This window comes from Achroia grisella, unplaced genomic scaffold, assembly GCF_030625045.1.
Source record: "Achroia grisella isolate CSIRO2021 unplaced genomic scaffold, CSIRO_AGI_Agris_v1 utg152, whole genome shotgun sequence".
NCBI lineage: Eukaryota > Metazoa > Arthropoda > Insecta > Lepidoptera > Pyralidae > Achroia > Achroia grisella.
In genome coordinates, this window is record NW_026712648.1 from 1,044,982 (window position 1) to 1,057,986 (window position 13,005).

At 31.9% G+C, this 13,005-nt stretch overlaps 1 protein-coding gene across 3 annotated transcripts in view; it reads left to right on the forward strand.

Moving 5' to 3' along the window:
• Positions 1-13,005, forward strand: part of LOC131840953 (semaphorin-2A) — a 159,216-nt gene that overhangs the window by 12,534 nt on the left and 133,677 nt on the right. For 2 of the 3 annotated variants that reach the window (XM_059189172.1, XM_059189173.1), the window contains exon 1: positions 12,547-12,782. The exons of the other annotated variant lie outside the window; for it this stretch is intronic. The gene's annotated coding sequence lies outside the window, so the exon portion shown is untranslated. Of the gene's footprint in view, positions 1-12,546; positions 12,783-13,005 lie in introns of those variants that run through there. 3 annotated transcript variants of the gene reach the window in all.

The window sequence follows — 13,005 nt, forward strand, 5'->3', positions numbered from 1 at the left end:
TCCATATAAAGAGTCATAAATTTTTGTTAAGTAAAATTAAACTAATTGAATAAACAAGAAATAATATCTATATTCCAAAGGTAATACAATAATTGTTTAAGGATGAATAACGTATTGAAAGATATAATTAGATATACATATGCAATATATACATACAATATCTATATTATGCGTATTTCGAACATTTGATGAACTAATCATAAACTTGTGCCATACGCCGAATGAAGCCGCAAGTTAGGTAACAATTTCCTAAGTGTAACTAAGTCTTAACAACTCCCTTTGAATAGAAACGCAAGCTAAAATAGATTATTGAGCAGTATTCATATAGATATACTACACACAATGACATTTATGTATTATACGGCTACGGCTCAACTGTACTAATCTAATATTGATCAGTAGACATCTAATGTATAACAAAATCGTTATAATTTTGCATTTTATATTCATAACATTGCTCGTGATCTCGTACGCTTAAGTTGTATGCGGCTATTATTCCCCCATACTATTAAATCAGTAATGTATTGACCTATAAATTATTCTAGCTTTAAATCAAAATCTCGTTCATTATTTATGTGACCCTTATGGACTAAGTGAATAGAATCGAATGATCTCAATAAATTTGTCTCCTTAAGACATCTCTAGCTTTAACTTCAGTCATTTCTATACATACTTGCACTTACATTTAGTCTCTCAGATGTATTATTTTTACTAGTATTTCCTTTATTTATAGAACAATAATGGTAAACAAGCAGACAACCCACTAGATGGTAACTGGCTACTGTCGTTTATATTACACGAACGCTATTCGGTTTGACCCTACAGTCCGCAGTCTTTATTCACAACTCGTCTGCTTATTTAAAGATATATCACATAAATAGTTGCAGTATTCTGTAGATTATGATATGTTAATTAAGCCCGATTTGTTTTTTTCTTAAGAGCACAACCTCTTTCTTTATCCTTTGACCATGGTGTGTGTGTCTGACAGGCAATTTTCTACGGTATTATAATGTGTCTACTTTCCTTTATAACGCTTCCTCTCATGTACAAGTAGGTATGAAAGATTTTTCATTCGCCTGATATGCATTGAAATATTTTATGTGGAATAAAATTTTTAATTATCACATATTTTGACATTTTACTTCACATGAAATAACGTAACCTACAAAAGTTGTAGTCTGCACTAGAAATTACTGGCCAGTAATAATTTATTATAATTTAGAATTGGCAGAAGAAGACATATTATATCCAACTGACTGTCTTTTATTTGTGTAGTCAGTTGATTATAATCAGGAGAGTTAGTTAGATGCAGATTTGGCTAGATTTAAATTAAAAATTAAAGAAATTAGAATAGACCTTAGATGTTACGTATTCGAATACATCGCTAGGTTTAAATATAGCCTTAGACGTCTGCCAATAAAAATACTCCAGTTTAAGCTACGAGCTTTACTTTTTCGGACTAAATCTGAATTAAATATATAAAAGTTCTAAATTGGTTTGACTGTAAATCGATTCTTTCTCCGTACTTCTTTGTGCACTGGTTTTGTCATTTTCTAGGATTTTACCGTTATTTGAACCTCAGATACTTCGTATCTACCAAAATACTGAGACATCCAGTCTAAACATAATTGAAAAACGATGCGGCGAAAAATGCGAGGCCATATGTGTCTATACTTTGACCCATTTCTATTATACTTGAAAACTTTAATTTCAACTGAAGATATACAATTACTAATCTAAAAAAATAGCCTATAAGTCAGTACAATATATTTATTGTCTGTTCTTCTCCATTACAAATAATACATATGTAACAAACGGTCTATGTGGTGATTATCAAAATTTAAAAATATGTTTCTACGTTTTTATTATTATTGAGGTTTCTTTACATACAGCAATATTTAAACACACAGAAAATTAAATAAATAAATAGGCCATGACAAAATATACAAATAACTCATACAGCGCTATCTAGTATATTTGACTTGAGAACAACTGATAGACGTATTTACATCTGTCAGTCTACATATTTTACGAAGACCTATGTGAATTTATAATTCAGTAACATAAATATTTGTATTATGCGGGAATCTAATCTACAATATTCAGAAAGTAACACCACTGTCTCCAAACCTGCTTAATCTTTAGAACACAGTTAAATTGCAATAAAATAAAAACGTAGATAAGTAAATTAAATGCTTTCTTACCTTTTGTTGCTATTGAGGCGTACGTTTACTTGAACAAATAAAGAGGTATACAATTTTCTTTGAGCAACGTAGCTCTGGCCACTCAGTGCACTTGCGAGTTGTCTTGTTCGCCCAGTATTGGCCACGTATCACGATATTTTCCAGGCCAGTACCTACGTTTACCTGTAGTGTGTGTAGACTTAACAATTCTCAGACACGGCTAACCGTCCACATGGATGAAAACTCTACACGAGTCACACTACACTAATATACATAATTGTATAAGTGGCCGAAAGTGTATTATATTAATAAGTTATATTGATTTTGACGTTGATTATATTTTTGATTGTTTATTAAACTTAAAAGTCACTACACTGTAATAAATTACTGTATACATTTATATAAGTTTATAACGGATATTAAATATTAATTTTTATAGACATCAAATCCGTCATTATCAGAAATAAACAGTATGCAATTCACTGATATTTGGTGATCTGTAAAAATATATCACAAGTGTTGGTTCAATTCAGAAAATAATTTTAAACACAATATATATTTGTACAGTATTTTAGTACAATGATAATAATTAAAAAATAGGAAAAATAAAAATAAATTATTATACGTAAGTAAGATATAATTGAGATTAAAATAAACCATGTGCGTAGGTTACTTAATGAGAGAAAGCAACGGTAACATTATTGTTATTCTTATTTTAATATTACAACCGTGACCTTTCCTCTCATTTGGTGAACAAGTCCTATCAAATTTTATCAACCGTCCACAATGTACGTCTTTTATAATCAGAAATATAATAAATATTCTAGTGTACTTAACTGCCGTATAGCCGAATACAAAATGATAATAACCAACAAATATTTTGCTGTGTTACAGAAAAAAAATTATTAAGGTAACTTTAGTATTAAAAGATAATCTATGCTAATTTAAAAATGCCTGTTTCTTATTTTTTCACACCTAAAACGCTTATAGTTATTGATTGTATTAAGATGGATTGAATCTTAGACTGAACGTTACATAGACCTTGCATATTGATAGTAAAATGTAGAAAATAAAGTTTTAAGGTGTTGAAATCTTCTTATATATAAAAATTAAATGACCAATATGTCTAATTTTGGGTTCGTTAGAAAATGATAACAACAATTGTATTTTGTTGTTGTCAGATAATGTTACAGCGACGCTGTACTGCATACATAGCGTTTATTTAATAACTCCATAGGCTCATGTAGATGTGAATAATAGGTTTTATCTACTCTTATGATATTGTATTAACCTCTCATTTTTTAAAAGAAGTGTAATCATCCTAGTAAGTTAGTGTGCCAGCCTGACTAAACAAAATCTAGCGACAAACTACTACCTGTATGTATATATTTACTGGAACTTATTCGAGCTGTTTTTCCCCATTTTCCTTATCTCCACTGTATACATTGAATAACTTTTCATATTGTTTTTTACATTCTGTGCTTATTTGATACCTAGTTGGCGAGTATTATTCTTAATGATGTACGTACTTACGACAATGGACCTTGCCCATTTCTATATTGTTATTTGGCCTATAAATTATATCTATATTTTCATATTATGAGAACAGAAGTGACGAGTAAATTTGTATAAAATGTGACAACTCAACGTATGTTTCTATTCGGTAGTCTAATGGTGTAACACCTTCATTGGTCACGGGTACGATTCTCACATGATACTAGACTACTAAGATTATTTATATTGGGTTGTGTTCCTAAACAAATTAATTTAATAAATATATATTTCATTGTAATAATCTATGTTTAAGATTGGTAATGGTTTAAATTTGTCGGGAGGTCACCTGAGATATTTATTCTTAAGACTGTCATATCGGGCTCAGTCGGACATGGAAGACAGTTTTGGTTTCGTGATTTCGTTACTATTAGGGAGGCCGAGTCGTTCCACGTTTATTGTCCGAGATACGAGTGGATTTGTGGAAGCAATTTCCTTTATACATTTTGTTTTGTCCTTTTTCCTGCAGTTTGATGGTCCACTCAGTGAGTTGTAGCCCGACTTCGATTTAGCAAAACTACCTCAATCGATACCGATATTCCGATACGCATCTCAACCGGTGCCTGAGAACAGAAAGGGATAAAAAATAATTAAATAACCTGATCACGTATCTCAGATTGAACGAAAACTAATTTAGCACCGAAGTTCTTTTCACAAAAATTAAACATTACCTTCTGTTCGGTTGTATTACCACCCCAGTTTATCGACAAATGGTACCGGCTGGAGTTTTATGTTGGGAAGGTATTGAGGAGATCTGATTAGTAACAAAGGAAAATACTGATTTGATTATAAATACAAATAGTAAAATATTCACTAGTTTCTAGAATCTAGCCTCTTGCGTAAATTTTGTAGCATGTATATTATATCTATGCATGTAAATATAAAAAAAAAATGTTTTAGAGTTATTTATGTTATATATCAGTTGTATAGAGCCCTTAATACAAGCCCTTAATTTAGATCTAAATAGCGTTATGTGAATTTTGTTTAGTTATTGTTATTGTAATATAACATAGAAGGATACACAAAATATCTTTTCATATATATACCCTATCAAACAAAGAATATCGGATAGGAAATTTAAAACCGTTTACCCCAGTCAACCCATCTTATCGCTCTTAAACATTTATATGCAAGCTCCTCTTCACTGTCACATGCTTTTCAAGCAACATGCCTCTATAGTGTAAAGGTAAGAAAGTGTGCCTCCCTTTTTAAGCCAAATAAACATGACATCGTCATTCAGGCGGGCGTCTTATGCGGGGTCTCTGGTCGTCACGACATTCCCTTTTATTCGCCGAGTTTTTGTCAAGTCCACCCCGACTTCACCCCGCACATTTGTTGAGAATGTCGTTTCAACCGGGCACATTTACCTCGCATTGACATTGAAACGTAGTTTGGCTGTATAAGGTGAACGGTTAGGTTACTGTTCGCGATTTCCCAAAATAGGACTTGGGGAAACTGCATCGATTGATTGCCGACAATGAAACTACGAACCTGTACACTAGATTAGCGTCTAACCCATATCACTGTCCAATTCTATAGATCGTAAAACCTACATTATTCAGCGGTAATTATACTCAAGCTTGTATAATTCATAATGTATACTTCTACATTGTTTCATTATGTGTACCTATTTGGTTGTATTAGTCGGATTATATGTAAAGTTAAATTCCATAAAAGTATTTATTAAATCAATTCAATTATTTAAAAGTATAAGGAATTAAGGAGTAGGAGAATTACTCCCTTGTTGCTCTCATAATAATTTTTGCCGATCGGAGTCTTTGTTTTCTTATACAAATTACATACTTACTACTTGTCTTTGTATCTTATCATACTTAATAGATATCAATTTAAATTAAAAAATATCTATGCACATTAGTATATCGTAAAGATCAAGAGTATATTACTGAATATAAAACAAAGTTGTCATGCCACATAGATCTACCGATAGAGCTGGCATTAACAATGATAGAGTTGCACCGTAACCGTATTAACAATGTATCGATGTGAATAAAGTGATATCCGAAACTGTGCCATTTGAGGAATCAATCAAAGCCAAACGTTCTCACAATCAGCGTGCGTGGGTCGATGGAGCTAATCAAACTAATGGCTAGCGTGGAACGACCGATTCAGAGTATTGGCGCGGGTTTCGAAACACGGCCGTCCAATAAGGATGTGTAAAAATAATCGATTACGACAATATCGGTTACTTTTCTAATCGAATTATAATCAAATTTTATATTTATCAGTATAAGTATCAGTATTAATTTTTTATTCACAAATTAAATAAGAAGACCAATTGGTTAGCTAAAAAAATAAGGACCCACATGCCAACGGGCCCAACAGTTAAGGTTGTGGGAAAATAATCAATTATTATTTTCTGTTGGTTTGTCCCCTGGCTGACTTAAATGTTGAAGTATTGCGTTCACCAAAATATCAACAGTTGACAATAACCTTTAACCATGTACTCCATGATAAAAGTCATGATGTTATGCGACTATTAGTTTATGAAAAATCGATTACATATCGATATTATACCATAAAAATACTCGGTTTTATATTCAGAGAGTCATTCGTACCGCCTAGTGGCAGCGCGCCGCAACAAATCACAACAATAACTCTGATGCCTGATTGATTATACTCAGTTACTAACTCAATTCGATTTCAGTTAAACCTGATTGACTCTTCATTATATTTTCACGGTTATTGTAGGAGAATATTATGGGAATATCCACCTGTGGTATATATATAGTTATATAAACTGAATGAAATTAGATTAATATTATAGTTTCAATTAATATTTTTGTGTTGTATTATAGGTATGATTAATTGCTATAATTAATCTACAATTATCTTCAAAAATACTCATCCAATTTGGATACCCACAGTAAATTACAATGAAAAGTTACTATTTTATCCAAATATAAAAGTCATCGATGTATACATATGATTTATCATATTATAATTTATAGGCATATATCGATCGATGATGATTCTAATAAATATACATTCACATAATTTACCGAGTATTCCATCATGACATAATATTATATTTAATATTATGTCATGATGTGTCATATGTGGGTTTACCATAATTATACATGTATTATATATACGACATTCGAGAAAAAATATCGCATTGATAGTGAAGACCATATCATGGTTTAACAGAATGACTTTGATTTATAATATTTACCTATAGATTGTACATGGTATATTGAATATATATTAAATAGGCTTTACAGACTATGATACTCTGCCCTTAAGTACATTAATGATTCCGGAATAAATTGTTGCAATCAAAAAAGTTGACCTAATTTAAAAAGAAAGCATTTCCTAAAATATTGGTAAATGTAGTAGATACTATAGAGCTGATATGATGAATTCTATCTAATATGCAATGAAGCTATTTCCGTTCCATTTGCCAACTCAGTGAAACGCCAAGTGTTGCAACTGAAGCAACTCTATCATTTTTAGCCCACAGTGTGCCGTCAGACTACTGTCGAGTTAGCATTAGTAACGTCTGACCCACGTACTCGACATTTGGACGTTTATTAAGTAGGAAATACGAAAAGAGACAAGTGTTTAACTCCCTTGTCCAAATAGCTCTTTGCAGCCTGTAGATTAATTCGTAAACTATTCTGTTCCCTGCAGTTGTTTGCAAACACTAATCCAGCTGTGTTCACTTTATATGTAAATAATTCAACAATATTTATTGCCTTTTCTATGTTTTTATGGATAATGATAGAATGGTAATATAGCTTTCACTAATAGTATGTGCTGTTGCGATAATTGTCAATGCCATTTAATTATAGTAAAAAGAGACTGTCGGTCTACAACATTGTATGCGACATTATTAAAAGAATATATTGTAATTATTACACCAATTTAATTATAACTAAGCCGGCTGTATATTATTAGTTGATTTTATAGATTGAAATTAAAAAAAATATTTATTATGCAGATCTAAACATTCAAATAGTTAATGTCACAATATATGTTATGCTTTTTATATATGGATTGAAATGTATCCTTATATTCATTATTATGCATGATAAATTTTGGAATAAAATTAAATCTTCGCTGCCAATGTATTACAGATCACCCTGCCACCTATTATTATCTACAGTAAACTGCCTGTGCACTCGACAATAGAATAGTTCTTTAGTATTCACGTGTCGTGAAGCAATAATTCCATCATGTTCGCCGTTATAGAGCATGCAGGTCCCGTATTTCGAGTGACATGCTGTGGCCGGACTTGCGGATATTACACAAAGGCACTCATATTTTTTGCACCTAACATGAAACTCAAATCAATGGTAAGCTTGCTTCGCTTTTGTTATTGCTCCCATTATGTCCTGGATGGTCGTCGAGCAGACTATTGGAAGCTTTTTGACCACGGCGTAACCTGCCATTCTGTCGATTGCTCTACTCATATATGGACGAATTATGAATACCACTTTTCTGTTTATTTCGTATTCTGGATATATTCACGGATGTGCGTGGTAATTTTGTTATGCCAAACGTATTTTATAATTCAGTCCATTATTATTATTATATAATATATTATTTTGCATACTAAAAATCCTATACTTAGTGCTTACGAATGATAAGATTTTCGATTTATTGAATGATTGGTGATTTAGTTAAAGTGATTTTGCAGTTTAGATACGTCTTTGTTCATATGTGATTTTTCAAGAATATTCCATACTTATGTTATAAATACGATAGTGTAACTATCTATCTCTCTGTTTAGTATATTTTCACAAATAAGCGTCTAAACGAAAGATCCGTTATTTGAACTGATTTTGACATATCAATAGGACTATGTAATATTATGTTATCTGTGCTAGGACTGACATAGACTGACGAAGTCACGGGTGTTGTATAAAATAAGTCCTGATATTCATTCATTATTAAGAAATAAATGTTGGTTATAAAAAAATGGCATACACTTATGCTTTCTGACACTAAATTTAAATGCCAAATATAAAATGTCGACTTTAAATTACTAAAGGCTTTCCATTTTACAAAAGAGCATATGTAATACTTTATTTCAATAAATAGTTGATATTTGAATGCGTGAAGTCTATTCAAACGAATGTAAAACTTACATTCTGTTTACTAAAATAACAGAATACACCTCATATTTTTATGATACTTAAATTTGGAATTGAATAGCAAGCTTACGTCCACTACGTCTAATATTGCTTTTTCAAATATGACAGGTTGCTTACTGCTCAATACAAAGAAGACATAGAATATAGCGTATAAGTACTCAGCCAATCTTTAAGACAGGCCGTCTACCTAGCTCGCAGGTACTTTACAATAAAGCAAGAACAGCTGCTTATTGTATCGCTGACAGCAAAGCTCTGGTACCCATTGTGAGGTTCCTACGGAGAAATATAATAGCGACTTACTTGATCCTAAGGAGCCACAATACGTTGTCATTATTTCGCGCTTATGGAGTCAGAAGGCCTCTTTTCACTCCATTTGCACGGTCTACGACGCGTTGTGTCATAACAATTGGAGGTTATATGGTAAAGCTAATTGTTTTAACAATTATAACCAGAGTTTGTAGGTACAAATCTGTGTTAAATGTATTATATAACAAGCAAGTTGTTTATATAAACACTAATATTTAGGGTGTACGGCCCTACTTACGTAAGACCTACGTACGTTAATAAATGACTACAAATTATTATTCGTTTAAAATATTGCACCAAACTCATTTTATAGAACTAATTTAGTAGAGATATGAAGATTGTTAGTAATGAGATCTAGTTGCCCCTTTACTAGCAATGCATATTTTCGCGCCAGCCTCCACGCGGTTCCCAGTGGAACAATGAGAAATGACTGACCTGACTTCATCCTCATCATATTATTCTACACTGGAGCTCCGCCAGCGTTAACCATTAGCGCAGGCGTGTGCACCATTCTATATAATACTTTAAAAATGTCAAAATAAAAAATGTGTTTCTGTTGTATATAAATCATATTTCTTAAAATGTTATTGTATGTTAGCAGGTGTTACATAAAAGTATGTAACACATGATAACTAACTTTTTATGTAAAATACTACAATAGTCTTTTTTATCAAAGTAATCAACATTTTCAATATTAGTAACGATAATATTATGCTGTAAAGCCTGGTTTCATTATAACCCATCTCTTAACGTTAGCGGACTCCCAACAAGAATAAAAAAATAAAATATCTCTATAAATTCCCTTTGTGCGCATATTCCGCTGTAAGTTTACAAAATTCCAACCCAAAGTAATATTTACGCAAATTTTATTTCTGTTCCTGAAATAAAACATACTTGCCTACGTACAAAAAGTGTTTTTTTTTTTGTTGAAATCATTTATCAGTAACTCACTCATGATTTCATAGTCTGGAAACAATATTGAAATGTACCACGAACACTTTACCCGTGTCAAAATGTCAGAAACACGTCATATTTTACATGTTTTTGTTTTTTAAGCGCCACGTCTATCGTGATTAGGATAACAGAGTTGATAACGCGAATCCAAAGAGGGTTTTAGTCGGAATCAACGGCTGCTAAAGTACAGATCGCAAAATGGCCTGTCGTTTCGTATGAAGAATGAAAAAGGTACGAGATGTAGAGGCGGAAACATAATACTACACTAATTTGTGTGTTACCTACTTGGAAGGGAACTGTATATTGTGATACGGTGTCGAGGCGCATTAGCATCAGCCCGCTGAACCAACACTACTACTGGTATTCAGTTTCGTGGAAGTGTTACACTTTACGCTCGTGAATATATTTTTTATACCATTTGACCGTATAGAAACATTACGAAATGTACTTGTTCACAGCTTTTTCTACGATATAAACAAATGTTCATAGCTTTCATCATTTTTAGACTGAGTGTACATATATATGTAATTAATTACTTATTTCCACTCATGCGGCACCTACTATATATATTTTTTAAATACTGTGTTGAAAACACACAAACGAAGGTTGTCAGGAAGAGATTTCATTAGCGTTAAGACCGCCTTTTTTACTTATTTTTATTTTTAATATTGTTCACGTCCTTCTATGTTGGTGCATATAAAAAATAGTACCTACCAATTACTGATTGTATAAAATATGCATGTACTATATATACTGTCTTAATTATAAGAACTAAAGTTTTAAATGTTCTGTTGCATTAGTTATTTTCTAATTATAATTAAAGGACCAAACAAACAAAATTAATACATTTTATTTAATAACATAGAACAACAAAGAAATTATGGACTATAATTAAATTTAAGACCCATTTGAAGTTCTACAAAAAGACTGTGAATAGAGATAGTACTTAATTATTCCAATGTTTTTTTTATAATATATGTATTTGTTATTAGCAACAATACGTAGTGGAGATGTGTAAAGACAGAATGCTCTAAAAAGAATCTAGCAAGACGATGGTGCAAAAAACGTTCAAAATTTTACAGCCAGTCTTGCATTGCTACCTGCTATTTTGTGACATCTTAACATAGGGTTGCTACCCATTTATTTCCTAGTTAATTGTCGTACAATTTTTATTTGGTATATTTAAGAACAAGTAAAAAAACTAATACACAATATTATATTGTGTCTCCTTTTTTTTAAATTAAATTGAAGAAAGTATGTAGTATAGTAAGTATGTAGTAATATTCATAGTACCTATTCATTCATACAATTAAGTAAAAATTATAGCATATTTACTAATCTTTATATAAAATATTATTATCAAATATATCACTAGAACTATAAAGCTCTTCAAGAGGAAAAATATTTTTTTTTTCTATAATAAATATATTTATGAATAACGGTTTGACATTGATCCTAAGTTTTTTCTAAATTGGAACTTGCATATGAGAACTGTTACCTTAAAAACATATTACAAATCTATGAACAATATAAGAATGTAAATATAAAAGTAACATTTACCATAGGTAAATACGAGTATGGGAATATACTTATAAGTAAAACATAGTTATATATTATATAGAAAGAGAGTGCGCTATATAATATCTGTATTTTTAGCTTTAGCACAGATAACATAATATTACATAGCTTGAACTTGACCTTTATAAATTAATATTAATTTTAGTAATTTTTTATAATATTTTTTTTCTAATATGTTTAATGTCTGAAATCTGTCAATTTATAACATGTTAGATCTCTTGTGAGAAAAGCGCAGAGACAGACTACTAAAAGCACATTATAGATCTGACTAGTCAGTCAGATCTATTTTAATAACTCGTCTCATGCTTTACGCCGATTCTAGAGACTATTACTTACTCATGAATATATGAATCTCTTATCAATTTATCAATAATCAGGTGTCAACCCTAAAAGCTACATCTACCACTTGAACGATCGAAAGGTACGACGACGGCGGCCCGCTAGTATCAGGAAGGAATGTACAGTGGGTAACTTGAACAGTTTCCAACCCGCTCGCACTCAACCGGCGTTCCATACGCTAAATTTGTCTTCCATCTCAGTCTCACACACAACATTTTCGATACTTACCTGCGTAAAATGATATACATCTGTTGCGGTATTAGCCTCTCACTCGCACTTGAAATTTGGAATGAATTGTTGATATACATGTCCTGCTCTGGTGTCTCATGAACAGGGGGTAGACGGTGTTGGCACGCGCTTGTGTTGGTGTTCGTTTATTTAGTGAACTTGGAAGCTTGCTTTCGTGTTTGTGCATAGGGTGTTGGATTCATTTGTGTGCGTGAGTTGTAGAGGCGCGACATAGCTTTGCCGTCTCCATGACTTAAAAGTTTTGTACGGAATGGAACCAGAGAGCCAGTTCTGCGCCGGCCGGCACGCCAGATGCACGCGTGTGACGCGATCGCTTCTAACTTATACGTGACACTACGAATACAAAAACTTGTTTTCTAACAGAAAATTATCTGAAGTTAACAAATATATTTTCTTTAACCACATACTTTTGTTATAATAAAGTGATCATACTTATCTGACATAGTGAGTTGTTTATTTTTTTGTGTTAACTGCAACGTGTTTGGTTCAACGGACTACGGAGGAGGTTGGTCGTCGCTCTATTCGTGTATAGGCCATTGTGTATCAACCAAATAACTCCGACACACTTTGTATTTAACATGTAACATCCTTCACTTTTAGCATTTGTTGGACATAGGAGTATTATAGAACGTAAATAACTACGGACCATTGTTTAATCTAAGATTATGAACCAGAGAATGAGAAAACATGAATATCGAATCTAGATATTTAACTGCAATTTAAATGGT